We start from the raw sequence: 16,671 nt of genomic DNA, 5'->3' as shown, positions 1-16,671 counted from the left end.
TACATATTTATGGTGTAGGGTGTGACATTTCACAATATTTACTGACCGAATCAGGGTAATCAACATTTCTCCTTCTTTGCCAATACTTTATGACTGGAGATTGGAGCTCCTTTTTTATTCTTTCATAAAATGTATAATAGGTGATTGTTAACTATAATCACCCCATTCTTCTGTGTGACACTAGGAACTTATTTCTTTAATGTCAGTATTAATTTTAAAATATATCTCAAGAATGCCTACAGATCATTAAGGGCTTCTTTGTAAATATGCTTTGTAATGGTTGAACTATACTCTATCATAAAGATTTATAATTTACTCCCTAGTGTTGGGCATATGTTTATGTTTGTTTTTCCCAAATAACTGCATGTATTAGCAAATGTTCTTATCTTTGATTGCATTCCAAGGTGGTGCAAGGCTGTAGGAAGGAAGAGTTGTCTTCTCCTCCAAGGAATTGTGGCTGGAAGACTCAGAATCTCAGTTGGGGAATTTCTGGAACAGTCTTAGAGAATGAGAAATGACAGACCAGGAAATAAACCAAAGACAGCATTATGGGATTGCTGGAAGTTTTGTGACTTTTCCTGGTTTATTATTTTGTTATTCTTTCTTCTGTTTCTTCATAGAATTTAGGAATAAAACCTTCAAAAATTGGAAGAGTCTGTATTAGTTATATGTTGCTATCTAACAAGCGACTCCAAAATTTAGCAGCTTACAATAATAATATATTGATTTGCTAGGGTTGCCATAACAAAATATCACAGACTAGATGGCTTCACAATAGAAATTTATTTTCTCACAGTTCTGGAGGCTGAAAGTCAAGACCAAGGCGGTGACAAGTCTGGTTTCTCCTGAGGCTCTTGCTCTTGGCTTGCAGATGGCTGCCTTCTCGCTGTGTCCTCATGTGGTCTTTCCTCTGTGTGCATTCGTATCTCATGTCTCTCCGTGTGTCCTCATCTTCCCTTTCTTTCTTTCTTTCTTTCTTTCTTTCTTTCTTTCTTTCTTTCTTTCTGGACAGGCAGTTAGACAGAGAGAGAGAGAGACAGAGAGAAAGGTCTTCCTTTTGCCGTTGGTTCACCCCCCCAAATGGCAGCTACGGCTGGCGTGCTGTGCTGATCCGAAGGCAGGAGCAAGGTGCTTCTCCTGGTCTCTCATGTGGGTGCAGGGCCCAAGCACTTGGGCCATCCTCCACTGCACTCCCGGGCCACAGCAGAGAGCTGGCCTGGAAGAGGAGCAACCGGGACAGAACTGGCGCCCCAACTGGGACTAGAACCCGGTGTGCCGGTGCTGCTAGGTGGAGGATTTGCCTAGTGAGTCGCAGCGCCGGCCCAGCCACACCTTTTAGATTGCTGCATAGTATATACCTTCTACACCATTGTACCTTCAAATTTTATGCTGTCACAAAATTTTACAAAAGCACGTAGCTTAATTTCACCCCTTGTCAGAGTCAGAAATGAAATATATTGTATTTCTATATATATCAGACAAACATCTACACACTTTTCTTCCCTCTGCTCCATCCTTACTTAGTCTTGGTTAACATCAGGATTTCAGATTCACAATCCTGTTCTTCATTGGAGAACAACAGTCAATGTTATAATTTAGCTGATTACTGAAGTTACAATGCATTAAGTTGATTCACTCCTGCATAGCCATCCTTGCATGCCGTGGCATGTGGCAGCCCCATTCTTGATCTTCATTTGTTCTGTTTATCACTCTGTTGTACTACATCTTCAAAGAATTCTCAAAGGATATATGAGTTTTTGCATATCTAAGAATATCTCTTTCCACACATGAAAGACAAATTGCCTGTGTGTAAAATTCTAAGGCTAAAATTTTTCTCCTTGGAAACATAGCAAAGTGGAATCATATTTTTATGATCTAGGCATAAGGCTCAAACTAGGCATAGAAGGCAAAAATCGTGCATGGTTAAATCACTCCTGAAAAATCTCTCAAAATGCCCATAATCCCATTTCTGGGCCTTTAAAAACAGAAAAGCCTAGGTTATCTTCTCTTCTTCCTTGTTTTTCTTTGGATTTTGACTAAAATCCCCCATTCCCTTGGCAGAGAAGACCAAATATTTGTGGGCAAAGCAAAATTTTGAAACTGGACTCTTGTTTGACAAAACATGAATTTTTAGGTAGTTATGTAGATTGCCTCAGAGAAGTCTGTCTCCTGGCTGGAACTTCAGGCGAAGCCAACTGCTGACCATGACCTTCTCTGAAAAGCCTTCCCTGACTTGCACCCCCCTCCATCTTGGCTTCTGTACACACCTGTGGAATCATCATCGCAATCAAGGTAGTGAACACACCCATCCATCATTCACCAAGGTTATTTCTTCCTTGTGCTGGATCATCCTTCCTCCCACCCCTTCTTGCTTGCCAATTCCTGAGCACTTTCCCTTTCTGTACTGTATGCTAGTTTGCATTTTCTAGAATTATATAAATGGAACCTTACAGTATGGGATCTATATTTGTATCAGTGAGGATTTAGCCAAAGAGGATTATATTTTGATGGAGATTGAATTAAATCTGTAAGTCACTTTGGAGAAATATTAGAATATTGTCTTTCAGTCCATGAACACAGAATCTATCTCCACTTATTTCAGATTTCTTTAATTTCTTTCAAAAATGCTTTATAGTTTATAGTGTATAAATCATACACAATTTTTGTTAGACTTACCCTTAACTGTATTTTATTTTATTTTATTTTATTTTATTTTATTTTTGACAGGCAGAGTGGACAGTGAGAGAGAGAGACAGAGAGAAAGGTCTTCCTTTTTGCTGCTGGTTCACCCTCCAATGGCCACCGCAGCCGGCGCACTGCGCTGATCCGAAGCCAGAAGCCAGGTACTTCTCCTGGTCTCCCATGGGGTGCAGGGCCCAAGCACTTGGGCCATCCTCCACTGCACTCCCTGGCCATAGCAAAGAGCTGGCCTGGAAGAGGGGCAACCGGGACAGAATCCGGCTCCCCGACCGGAACTAGAACCCGGTGTGCAGGCGCCGCAAGGCGGAGGATTAGCCTTGTGAGTGAGCCGCGGCGCTGGCCCCTTAACTGTTTTATATGTTTGAAATTACTTTAAATGTTTAAATTTTTTGGAATTTCCAGAAGATTTTTTTTTTTGGTGATTATTTTGAGATTCTGTTATAGACAGTCATGCCATTTTGTGGAAAAACAAAAACACCATTTCTTGCATTATTTCTGCTGAAAAGTCTTCTGTCAACACTTTCTTTTTATTTTATTTTTTTGTCTTTTGATGATAGTTAGTCTAACTGACATGAAATGATACCTCATTGTGGTTTTGATTTTCATTTCCCTAATGGCTAGTGATATTGAGAATTTTTAAATGTATTTTTTGGCTACTTATATTTCTTTTTCTGAGAAATGCCTATTCAAATTCTTTGTCCATTTCTTAATGTTATTGTTTGTTTTTCTTGTTGTTGAGTCTTTGAGTTCCTTACATAGTTTAGATATCATTTTTAGTCAAATGGATAGTTTGCAAATAGTTTCTCCCATTCTGTCAATTTTCTGTTTACTTTTTGGTTTCCTTTACTATGCAGAACTTTCTTAGTTTTATTTAATCCCATTTCCCTAATTTGCTTTTGTTGCCTGTGTTTTTGGGGTCTTATCCAAAAATTATTGCCTGTGGCAATGTCTTGCAATGTTTCTTCCCTGTTTTAGTGCTTTTATAATTTTGAGTCTTACTTTTAGATTTTTGATTCATTTTAAGTTTATTTTTTTCAGGTGGAAGGTGGTGATGGTGGAGGTCAAAGTTCAGTCTTCTATATATGAATATCCAGTTATCCCAACACTGTATCATGAAGACACTGTCCTTTCTCTAGCATATGTTTCTGACACCTTTGTCAAAGAACAATTGGATGTAGAGGCAAGGATTAATTCCTGGGACCTCTGTCTTGTTGCACTGGGTTATGTGTCTGTTTGCATGCCACAACCATGCTGTTTTGGTTACAATAGCTCTTTAGTATATCTTAAAATCTGGTGTTGTGATGCCTCCAATTTTGTTCTTTTGTTTAAAATTGTTTTGGCTATTCTAGGTCTTTTGCGCTTCCACATGATTTTTCAAAAATTAATTGATTAATTTAGTTTTTAGGGTGAACACATTTCATGTATGTCACAGACACAGAATTAGGAGCATAGTGATACTTAGCAACCTACCATGCTTCCCACCCATGCTGTCACCCTCCCTCCTCCTTCCTTTCTTAATCTGCCTTAATATTTACAATGACCTACTTACAGTTTATTTTATAAGATTAACCCAACACTAAGTAAAAAACTCAACAAATAGTAAGCAGAAAGTAACACTGTTCCTCAACAGTAGAGACAAGGGCTGTAAACAATCAAGATATCTCAAATTGTCAATTTTGCTTATACACATTACATTTTTTAGGGTTGTTTTTCCTAATTTTGTGAAGAATAGCATTGGTAAATCACTTTGGGTTATAAGGACCTTTTAAAAAAATTAGTTCCTCCAATCCTAGAACATGGAAAGTCTTTTATTTTTAAATGACTTTTTCAATTTCTTTCATTAGTGTTTTGTAATTTTCATTGTAGAAGTCTTTCATATCCTTGGTTACATTTATTCCAATGTATTTTTTGTAGTTGTTAGGAATGAGATCTCTTAACATTTCTTTCTTAGTGAGTTTCTTATTACTATGTAAAAATGCTACTGATTTTTGTGTTTATTTTGTGTCTTTCACCTTTACTGAATTCATTTATGAGTTCTGCTTTTTGTTTTTTAAAGATTTATTTGCAAGACAGAGTTATATATAGAGAGAGGTCTTCCATTCCACCAGTTCACTCCCCAAACTACCGCAATGGCCAGAGCTGAGCCGATCCAAAGCCAGGAACAAAGAGCCAGGAGCCTCCTCCAGGTCTCCCACGTGCGTGTTGGGGCCCAAGGACACGGGCCACCTTCCACTGCTCTCCCAGGCCATAGCGGAGAGCTGAATTGGAAGAGGAGCAGCCAGGTCTCAAACTGGTGCTCATATGGGATGCCAGCATTGCAGGCTGGGACTTTAACCCACTGTGCCACAGCACCGGTCCCCATTTATGAGTTCTAACAATCTCTTTGGGGACTCTTCTAGGTTTATCTATATGTAGAATTATGTCATCTACAAAGATAGATAATTTGACTACCTCCTTTCCTATTTGAATACCTTTTATTTATTTCTTTTGCCTAATGGCTCCAGCTAAAAATTCCACACTATGTTAATAATAGAGGTGAGAGTAGACATCTTTTTCTGGTTCCAGATCCTAGAGGAAATTCAGCTTTTCTCCATTTAATATGATGTTGGGTATAGGTTTGTCATATACAACCTTTATTATGCTGTGGTATATTCTTTTTATTACTTATTTGTTCCAGATCTTTATCATTAATGGATGTTGAAGTTTTTTTTTAAAGGTTTATTTATTTATTTGAAAGGCAGACACAGAGAAAGAGAGAGAGAGAGGAAAAGGGAAGTCTTCCATCCACTAGTTCACTCTCCAGATGGCTGCAATAGCCAGAGCTGCACCAATCTGAAGCCAGAAGCCAGGTGCTTCTTCTGGGTCTCCCACATGGGTGCAGGGGCCTAAGGACTTGGACCATCTTTTAGCGCTTTCCTAGGCCATAGCAGAGAGCTGGATTGGAAGTGGAAACACTGTGGAAACACCACAGTTTGAAAGTGGAAAAAAGGGCCTGGTGCTGTGACACAGCGGGTAAAGCCTCCGTCTGCAGTGCCGGCATCCCATATAGGCACCGGTTCGAGTCCCGGCTGCTTCATTTCTGATCCAGCTCTCTGCTATGGTCTAGGAAAGCAGTAGAAGATGGCTCAAGTCCTTAGGCCTCTGCACTCTGTTGAGGGCCTAAGCATGTTAACAACTCACTTGCAGCAACACCTAGTAGCTGGGGATATTTTACTTAACTAACGAGTCCGCATAGGGAGGAAGGACTTTAAGAATGCAGAGGGTTTGGGAAGGTTCTGGGAGAGAGCTGGGAATGAGTGGGAAGGCGGGATAAGGTCTGCTCCAAGTAAAGCATGATAATCCTTAACTAGAATCCTTGTTGTTAATCATAGCAGTGTTTTCCCCTGAATCAATAGTTAGCTTTTGTAACCCCTCTGACCTCTGTGTTCCTAGAAGTTCCCTCTTCTGGGAGACCCAGAAGAAGCTCCTGGCTCCTGGCTTCAAATCAGTGCAGCTCTGGCCATTGTGGCCATCAGGGGAGTGAACCAGTGGATGGAAGAGCTCTCTCTCTCTGCTTCTCTGTAACTCTGCTTTTCAAATAAATAAACAAATCTTTAAAAAATTATAATTATCTTTTCTTCAGTTTAATTTTGTGTAGTTTCTAGTGTTGTGTCTTCAAGTTCCCTGATCTTTTCTTTTGCAGTGTCAATTCTGCCATTAGTCCCATTCAGGGTATTTTTCATCTGAGATATAGTTTTTGGTTTCTTGAATACATAGAATGCAGCTTTGATAACTGTTTTAAAGTCCTTGTCTACTGCCTCTACCAAGTGTGTAATTTGTGGGTCAGTTTAAATCAGTTTTCTTCCTCGTTATTGCATGCCTGGTAATTTTTGATTGGATGCCAGACATTGTGAATATTTTCTTTCTGGGTGCCAGATATTTTTGTATTTGGAGAAGTATCTTAAGTTTTGTTCTAGGAAGCAATTAAGCTTCCTGGAAACCATTTGTTCCCTTTAAATACTGCTTCTCAGCTTGTTTGTTTCCTGTTTCTCAGGGATCCCTGTTCTTTGTTACCTGATTTCTAATGTCTTAAAAACAATTATTTCTTTTATTCTTCAAGAGAGAGTAAATTCAACCTCTTTCACTCCATCTTGGTCCACCTTTATTAAAAACTGAAATGCATAAATATGTTACAGCAGTTTTACTTAAGTGACATTTGGGTTCACTCAAGACTTTGGCTCTGCCTTGGAGATAGGAAATAAGAATACAATGGGATTTTGTTTGCCTTATTGGTCAGGAGCCTCCTGATCAGGGCCTCATCTGTAGGGGAGCAGGCAGAACTGAAGTCAACCTGCTTGGTTCAAATTCAAGGGGCCACAGTGAAGGAGATAGAGACAGCAGTTGTTCTATGGCTCTATGTACCAGGAAAATAGGACTGTAGTGAAAATATGAGAAAACCTGGTAAGTTCATATTCCTGGAAATATCTATTTAAATCTCAAGTGGTGTGAGCAGTCTAAACTCCACTAGCAACAAATATGGTGGTAAGGAGAGGCAGCTGGAGTGGCTGGTGCCCAGCATTAGTGCTCACAGAGGAAAAATATAAAATGAGGAAGCTAATGTCAAGAAGACAGGTCCACTTGAGACTGATGCCACTCAGTCCTGTTGGAGTAGATGTTGGAGGGCACTAAATCAGTTAAAATGTCAAGGTTGCAGCAAGGCCTTGGGAAGCAGAACTTGTGTCTGGCAGAGAAATCCTACATGGGGTATGCACGTTTGTGCACATAACAGGTCAGCCCAGAGTGGGAGGAGGGAGAGGATGGCAGTGGGAGTTATGAAGTAGTAGTGGTTGCTTTGGATAAATGAAATTTTAGTCTTCAGTTACAAAAGTGATCCATTGTTTTCAGACATGAAATATGATTTGCCTTTTTGTGGTGATGAGGTCTCGTGTGTTTCTCTAATGGCCACATCTCTGCGAAGTAAAAAACCTACACGTGGGTCTTCCCAGCTGGACAAACAGGGGCCAGGACGGAAGGCGCCGGCCCTGGCATTGCCCAGAGTTCTCACTGGTACTTCCTTAGATGTTTGCTTTAACCTCTCCCAAAGGAATAGTCAAGGAGCTTCAAAACAGGTGGGGAAAAGTTACATAAAGTTCTTCATCAGGAAGCTCTGAAAACCACTTGGCAAAGATGTATCTGGAACCTGGTTGTATGAATGGAAAAGCACCAGACTTTTGGCACAGACGTATCATTCTGAAAATGGCTGAAAGTCTGTTAAACTTGGCAGCTCAGGTTGAGACAAAAGCTCTTACAGCTTTACGAATCACTGTGGAAGGGGATCAAAAGAGAAATGTCTGGGTGAGGGTGTTTGGTCTTGCAGTTAAAATGATCACATCTCTATCAGAGTACCTCACCTCCAGCTCCTGATTCCAGCCTCCTGGAGTCCTGATGCGGACTCTGGGGAGTCAGCAGTGAGGGCTCAAGTAATTGTGTTCCTGCCACCTTTGTGGGAGACCTGGACCACACTCCTTGCTTCCAGCTTGTCTCGGCCCAGCCCTAGCTATAGCTGGCATTTGGGGATTGATCCCAAGGGTGGGAGCTCTCTCTGTCTTTCTTTCTCTTTCTCACCCAAATAAAAAAAAAAATCATAATAATAAAAGAGAAATATCTGTAGTATTTCATGGGAGTAGCTCTCCCCAAAATGTGAAATGTCCCATTCTTAGAACATACTGCACAGGACAAATGTGTGGTCCTGAGGGGCATTGGTGATAAAGTAGCACTCAACTGAAAGTATAGAGAAACTCTGAGTAGCCACTTTTCTAATAAGATAACCCAACAGTGGTAAGTTATAGTGTCCAGGCAACGCTCACCAAGAGGAGGGAGTTTTGGTTGGGCCTGTTGCAACCATGCAGACCTCACTATCTGCTGCGGTTGGCCACCAGGTGGTAATCCCCATGTTTTCCACTTCTCAGAGCACCATGGTAAGTTCCATCAGAAGTCACCTAGCAGTATTTCATGTTTTCAGGTGGAAGAACACCAACTCAGCGCACTGATTAGCAGTGAGAATGCTGTCCAAGTTTGTCTTCACATTAAAGTTTATCAGTTACCTAACTCAGCAACTTCTGCTTATGACAGGTCCTCTAGTGTAAGTCTCAAATACATTTTAAACTGTTTAAACGTCATCTCCTAATCTTTTTTTTTTTTTTTGACAGGCAGAGTGGACAGTGAGAGAGAGAGACAGAGAGAAAGGTCTTCCTTTTGCCGTTGGGTCACCCTCCAATGGCCGCTGCGGCCAGCGCGCTGTGGCCGGCGCACCGCGCTGATCCGATGGCAGGAGCCAGGTGCTTCTCCTGGTCTCCCATGCAGGTGCAGGGCCCAAGCACCTGGGCCATCTTCCACTGCACTCCCTGGCCACAGCAGAGAGCTAGCCTGGAAGAGGGGCAACCGGGACAGAATCCGGCTCCCCGACCGGGACTAGAACCCGGTGTGCCGGCGCCGCAAGGCGGAGGATTATCCTAGTAAGCATCGGCGCCGGCCCATCTCCCTAATCTTACCAGCTATCTCTCTGACCCCTCTGTTTAGAACTTTTTAAAATTCTCGAACTGATTCTTCTATCACCTATATCTATCTTCATCATCATTATATCATCAACTATATCTATCATCATCTGCTTATTATATGTCTATATGTATTATCTATCTTCATCTATCCATTTATCCATCCACTCACCCACGCATCCATCCATCCACCAGTCCACTTGTTTGTTCAACAAGTTAGTATTGGTGTACATACATTCTGCTCAGTCATGGTGCCACAGGATGGAGTTAAAAAAAAAAAAAAACAGTGATATTAATGGCAAACTCTTTAGCACTTGCCACATGCCAGGAACACTTCTATAACACTTCTATACATTTACCATCTTACCTATTAATACTTGTAACTATTGAGAGATTGCTGAACTATGAGAAGATACTATTTGTAATAGTCATCTTTTTATTACTCCAATGAAGTATCCAAGACAAGATACTTATGAAAGAGAAGTTTATCTAGTTCACAGTCCGGGGGCCTGAAAGTCCAATGGCATGATGCAAGTTGTTGTTGGTTTTTTTTTTTTTTTTTTTTTGACAGGCAGAGTGGATAGTGAGAGAGAGACAGAGAGAAAGGTCTTCCTTTGCCGTTGGTTCACCCTCCAATGGCCGCCATGGCCGACGCACCACGCTGATCCGATGGCAGGAGCCAGGTGCTTCTCCTGGTCTCCCATGGGGTGCAGGGCCCAAGGACTTGAGCCATCCTCCACTGCACTCCCGGGCCACAGCAGAGAGCTGGCCTGGAAGAGGGGCAACTGGGACAGAATCCGGCTCCCCGACCGGGACTAGAACCCGGTGTGCCGGCGCCGCAAGGCGGAGGATTAGCCTAGTGAGCCATGGCGCCGGCCGCAAGTTTTGATGAAGCCCCCATGGCAAATGGCAGAGGTTATATGGGGAAAGTATCACACGGTGATCCAGGAGGCAAAGAAAGTAGATAGATCCAAATTCAATATTTTATAACAACCCTCTCCTGAAAAATCTAGAAGTCACAAAAGGGCAAGCCTCCAATAACCTAGGCATCTCCCTCTAGGTCCTACCTCCTGAAGGTTCTACCATCTTCCAATAACACCACCTTGGGGATCAGGCCTTTAACACATGGGGCTTTGGAGGACATTCAACATCCCAACTATAGCACTGTTATTTCCATTGTGCAGATGAGGATACTGACATTAAAAAGATATATATGGTCTCTGCTTGCAGAGGAATTTGCAGAGTAGTAAGAAGTAAAATGATATGTGTATGAAAGAGTGTAGTGAATATTGTTAGATCTGAGCATTGACAGAAGTCTGTAAAATGAATGTCATGGGATGGTTTTGGCATGGACAAGGAAGTGTGTTTTAGGTTAAATGCTACTAAATGCAGATGCTGAGTTAAGAATTTGTGTGCAAGTTTTCTCTATTGGGATCAGCCAGGAATGGATGCAGAAGAGAAGAGGAAGAAGCCAGCAAAGGGTCACTATCAGGTTCTACATGCAGCCTGATCCCATGGAGAATACTGCAGTGTACATTACATCTTGGTCAATCCTAGAAGTAAAGGAACTGCATTTTTGATCTCCTACTTAATAGAAACTGGCATATGAGATTCTCTGTGGCTGGGGGGATCTAAAACTCCCAGACATTTTGGAGCATCAAATGATAGAAGTGATGGCACAGACTAAAAAACAGCTTCAGTGTCTGAGATCAATTCTTTACTATTTCAAATTTAAGTTACTTTCAGCAAAGCATGCAGAAGCTGGGGCTAGAACTAGTGGAGGGCCGGCGCCACGGCTCACTAGGCTAATCCTCCGCCTTGCGGCGCCGGCACACCGGGTTCTAGTCCTGGTCGGGGCGCCAGATTCTGTCCTGGTTGCCCCTCTTCCAGGCCAGCTCTCTGCTGTGGCCAGGGAGTGCAGTGGAGGATGGCCCAAGTGCTTGGGCCCTGCACCCCATGGGAGACCAGGAGAAGCACCTGGCTCCTGCCATCGGATCAGCGCGGTGCGCCGGCCGCAGCACGCCGGCCGCGGCGGCCATTGGAGGGTGAACCAACGGCAAAGGAAGACCTTCCTCTCTGTCTCTCTCTCTCACTGTCCACTCTGCCTGTCAAAAAAAAAAAAAAAAAAAAAAAAAAAAAAAAACCAGTGGAAAATCTGGAGCATGGGTACTGGGAGTATCTGGATCATATGTTGTACCTCACAGATGAGCTTGCATCTCTAGCTCCATCCTTAAGTTCACTAAATACTATCACAGCTTCTTCAAAATTCAGGTTCATTACAGGTGCAGGTAGAAAGCTTACAAGAGAATGTTAATGGAATAAGCTATAGCCCTCACTACTGCAGCTGGTTCTGACATTGTGACTAACATTTGTCATTTTCCTCTTCTACCACACTTTCAGTATTGCCCTTGGCCTTGACTAATACTTCTGATAGTTTAGGTAGCTCGCTTGATGAGATGACCCAGACCTTCAGCCCTGAGAGGTCTGGGGCCCTAGTCACCACGCTTTTATTAGGCCATGGTTGCTCTAACTACATATTTACACTTAATGCAGGCTGTAAGAAATGTCCCAGGAAATCACCTGTGTATTACCGTCCTCATGTGGCACGGCTCTGCTTCCCCATGCAGGATTTCCCCTGCTACTGTGGAAATTCATTCCTTGCCTTTTGGTCCACTGGTGGCAACCAGTTAGCAGCTGCAGCTTTAAGTTTAATGAGACTTACTGTGTCTCCTGGTGGAAGCCTCACTCCTCTGGGAGACACATCATTAGCCTCATAGAGCCTGAATCTGTGGACAGCAGCTCCAATTCCCCAAGTGGGAGTAATGGTAAGCAAGGACACTTTCACTCCCTCCACTTGAATTCCAGATTCATATATTGTACCTATTGCCAACATAGGAGCCCACTCACAGAGTATCATCTCTATGCTGGCACCTAAACTCTAAAGATACTGATGTAACACCCTCGTAGACCAGCAGTCTTGGGATGACACAGGACATGGTAGGACCACTGGATCTCAGTCTCGTGTCCATGGCCACACATCCAAGGCTGGTAAATCAAACACTCTCGGAGCCTTCCTCAAGTATGAGCTGTCTGAGGCCAGTGTGCAGGAAAGGCAAACCCTTTCCTGGAATAGCTGACAATTCCAATCAGAAGGAAATGGCTTCCTTTCTAGAGTGGATGCAGTCCAATATAATCAACCTCCCGCCAAGTGACTGGATGTTCTACTTAAGGGCTGATGCCTCATTTGGGACTGTGTTGGTTTCTGTTTCTGATAGAGCAGGCATTTGGCAATACCAGCAGTTAGAGTTGCTTTGGTAACAGGGAGCCTGCAGATCCGTTCATAGTGTCTTTTCTCTGCCATCATGACTTCTCTGTTGCACAAATATTGGGATGGCAAGCAACCAAGGTGAGCTGACATCCACTGTTCAGCTGTTTAATGCCTCTTCCGGGTGGGTGCTTACTTGTGGGAGGTGAATACATGATACAAGACTGCTCACATGTCAGACCTGCCCACAGGTGCATCCACAGTTTCCTCTCTAGATGATTTATTATTGACTTTCTCATCTTTTTCCTCGTCCTTCTACTTCAGGTGGATTTATTTAGAGTCAGTGGATGCTTGATTCCAATTATTACGTTCACAAGAGCATAACAATTATGCTTAGTGAGGCTATCAGTAGTGACTAGAACCCAAAAGGACTGGAGGAATGGGATTAGATTACCACAGTAGTTACTGTTGAGACTCTTTAACACCATATTTGGAAACCCTGCTACTGGAGATAAATTACAGAGCAGTAACATAAACATCTTAAACATCTATCCTTGTTCACTGATCTCTCCTTCATATTTGTTTTAAGGACCCTTTTAGGGGGCCAACGCTGTGGCGTAATGAGAAGAGCCTCTGCCTGCAGTGCTGGCATCTCATGTGGGCATCAGTTCAAATCCTGGCTGCTCCTCTTCTGATCCAGCTACCTGATAATGTGCCTGAAAAAGAAGCAGAGGATGGCCCAAATGCTTGCATTCCTGTACCCATGTGGGAGACCTGGAAGAAGGTACTGGCTCCTGGCTTCTGATCCACCCATTTCTGGCCATTGCGGCCATTTGGGTAGTGAACCAGAAGATGGAAGGCCTCTCTTTCTCTTCTCTCTCTCTCTGTCTCTGCCTTTCAAATAAATAAATATTTTTAAAGGACTCTTGGGAAATGGCTTTTGTAGAGACAAATGAAGCTTTTTTTTTTAAAAGACTTATTTATTTCAAAGACCATTAGAGAGAGAGAATGAAAGAGAGTGAGAGTGAGAGCAAGGGAGAGAGAACGAGCCCATCCACTGGTTCACTTCTTAAATGGCCCCAATAGCTGAGGCTTGGCCAAGCAGAAGCCAGGAGCCCAGTGCTCCATGCAGTCTCTCACAAGGATGGCAGGGACCCAGTTACCTTAGCTATCATCTGCTTCCTTCCCAGGTGCATTAGCAGGAGTTGGGTAGGATCCAGGCCAACTAAGACTCTAATCGGCACCCGATATGGGCTGCTGCTGTTGCAGGAGGCAGCTTAACCCGCTGCACCACAATGTTGGCCCTAAAGCCGAACATACTTAACTAATTCCCCTGCATCCTATCCCATCCCCTGGAAGATTGAAAATGGTTGCCCCTGGAAAACAGGATTGCAGAAGCGAATGTAATGGAAGGCACAAACAAAGAATGGGTCCTTTTGTTATGATAGTGATAGGATGATCTGAGGGTTGTGTATCAGAAACACTGTATAGGGGCCGGCACTATTGTGTAGTGGGTAAAGCTGCCAGCTACAGTGCTGCATCCCATATGGGTGCCGGTTCATATCCCAGCTGCTCCACTTCCCATCCAGCTCTCTGCCATGGCCTGGGAAAACAGTAGAAGATGGCCCAAGTTCTTGGGCCGCTGCACCCAAGTGGGAAACCCGGAAGAATCTCCTGACTCCTGGCTTTGGATCAGTACAGCTCAGGGTGTTGAGGAATGAACCAGCAGAAGGAAGTCTCCCTCTCTCTCTCTCTCTCTCTGCCTCTCTGTAACTCTGCCTTTCAAATAAATAAATAAATCTTTTTTTTTTTAAAGGAAACAGTATATAGCAATCATTTTCAGTCGTCCAGCTATTTAGTATGGTATTTGCTAATATTTTTCTAAAGGATGTGATGAAACACCATGTTTTTAAGTTTCAGTCTTCAAAATGATCTGCTAAAATGGAAGCTGAAAAGTTAGGTGTATTATAATTCACTCCTTACCCATACAACTTCCCCTATACTCTGCACCTAACATAGTCACAATAGTATCATGTTTGGTTAAGTCAGTATTTAATGACTACGTTTTCAACTGTGTAAATGACATTTACAGCTGCGCTATAGGTGTTTCATGGTTGCACTTCTTTCATTTAAGCCTTCCTTCCCCACACTGGCCTGGGTCTGGTGGCCACCTGTCTTGTTTGCTTAGTGTTCTTTTGTAATCTCACCAGTTTATTCCCAACCTCTTAAAGAGCTGTACACTCAGAAATTTTGGGCATTCCAGCAGCTTAATTTTCTTTCTTTCTTTTTTGGACAGGCAGAGTGGACAGTGAGAGGGAGAGACAGAGAGAAAGGTCTTCCTTTTGCTGTTGGTTCACCCTCTAATGGCTGCTGCGGCCGGCGTGCTGTGGCCGGCGCATCGCGCTGATCTGAAGCCAGGAGCCAGGTACTTCTCCTGGTCCCCCATGGGGTGCAGGACCCAAGTACTTGGGCCATCCTCCACTGCACTCCCGGGCCACAGCAGAGAGCTGGCCTGGAAGAGGGGCAACCGGGACAGAGTCCGGCGCCCTGACCGGGACAAGAACCCGGTGTGCCGGCGCCGCAGGCGGAGGATTAGCCTAGTGAGCCGCGGCCCCGGCCCCAGCAGCTTAATGTTCAAATCCAACATTAAACAAGCATTTCCCTAGACTTCATGTCATCATGCCTCTCTCCTCTGTGAGTTCCGTTCCTTTTATCCTCACACTGCTTCTTTTTTGGGTTATGCTGCTTGCTTCTATGGTATATGCTACAACTGTAGTTTCCTGGGAAAGAGAGGGCACAGACTGACTGAAATAATCAGAGTTTGGTTGGAAAATCAAAGTTCAAGTCTATTTAGCTGGTCAGACTGAGGACTGGAACCTGAACAACCGCTCAGTTGCTTGAATCGGCTATTACACAAGACTGAATTTGGTCACAGGTTTTTAACTTTTCTTGCAGTGTGGGTACATGCATTGAATCAGATAGAGTTATGCATAGTTACCAAGCACACTCAAAATCAAAGAAGATCTCATTGAAAAGTGCCTGGTTCTGTATATAAAGATAATTGAAAATTAATCTTGATGTGAATGGAAGGCGAGAGGGAGCGGGAGAGGGGAGTGTTGCAGGTGGGAGGGAAGTTATGGAGGGGGGAAGCTATTGTAATCCATAAGCTGTACTTTGGAAATTTATGTTCATAAAATAAAATAAAATATAAAAAAGAAAAGAAAAGAAAAAAAAACCTGTTATAATTGCCTAATAGCTTATGGTTAGAATTTGGTCAGTGACAAATTCTTTTTAAGGGGAAGTTATAAGTTCATGCAGCTCATTGATTATACACTGGTAAGTAGTTGTTTCTCAATCCTTGGTAATATCTTTGGTTTTATTAATTCTGGTGCTATTAAATGGATTAACATTTCAAAAAAAAAAAAAAAGAAAAATGCCTGGTAATAGTTGACAGACTTGATTATTGATTAAGGAGGGACATTCCATCTCTATGTTCAATGTTACCTATATATAGGGGAGGCAAACAACGGGATCGTTAATTGGTTTCCCTACAACGGTCCTACGATGCAAAGCTCACTCCTTCCTACCATACAGTCGATGTTTCCCTGGTCACAGAGTTTGTCGAAAGGAAGAGTTACCTGGGAACCAGCTGCAATGTGTTGGTTGGCTGACTTGGGCTCTTTCGTCCACATGTGGAAGGAGAGAGATGTTGGGTGAAGGGGGTGATGGTTTAGAGAAAGCTCATACAGGGAAGTGTGAAGTTCCCACCATGGGGTAATGCAAGAATACCTGTGCTTTCGGAAGCTTTTCCCTCGGAGACGGTAAGTTTCAGCCATCCCGAATCTGAAAGGTGAGAGAGCCTTGGGGTGGAGCTTAGCTCTTACATAGACACAATCCCTATCCAACCACTGAAACACAATTACAATATAGACACAATCCCTGTCTAACCAGTTACAAAAGCTGTACTTTGCCACATCGACAGAAGAGGGCACCATTAAACCAAGAATCTTGTAAATCATCCGAAATCCACAAAAAAGAACAGTAAATACTACAAACTTAGAGAAAAACTGCTTAAAGAAAAAGAGACTAGATACATCTCAATTGATGAAAATTCGTCACCATGCCAATGGAGATCAAAACAAAACAAAACAAAACACAGCAAGCCAACCAGAA

At 42.9% G+C, this 16,671-nt stretch overlaps 1 long non-coding RNA gene across 1 annotated transcript; it reads left to right on the top strand.

The window, feature by feature from the left end:
- The first annotated feature begins 1,214 nt into the window (after window positions 1-1,214).
- Window positions 1,215-13,422, top strand: LOC138849322 (uncharacterized). Its single transcript, XR_011388009.1, has 2 exons — window positions 1,215-2,292; window positions 13,088-13,422. It is a non-coding gene; the product is annotated as an uncharacterized lncRNA (long non-coding RNA).
- Window positions 13,423-16,671: the final 3,249 nt, after the last annotated feature.

The sequence above is a fragment of the Oryctolagus cuniculus genome, chromosome 4 (assembly GCF_964237555.1).
Source record: "Oryctolagus cuniculus chromosome 4, mOryCun1.1, whole genome shotgun sequence".
Taxonomy (NCBI): Eukaryota; Metazoa; Chordata; class Mammalia; order Lagomorpha; family Leporidae; genus Oryctolagus; species Oryctolagus cuniculus.
Note: the sequence above shows the minus strand (reverse complement) of the source record. Positions and strands in the feature narration are given on the sequence as shown.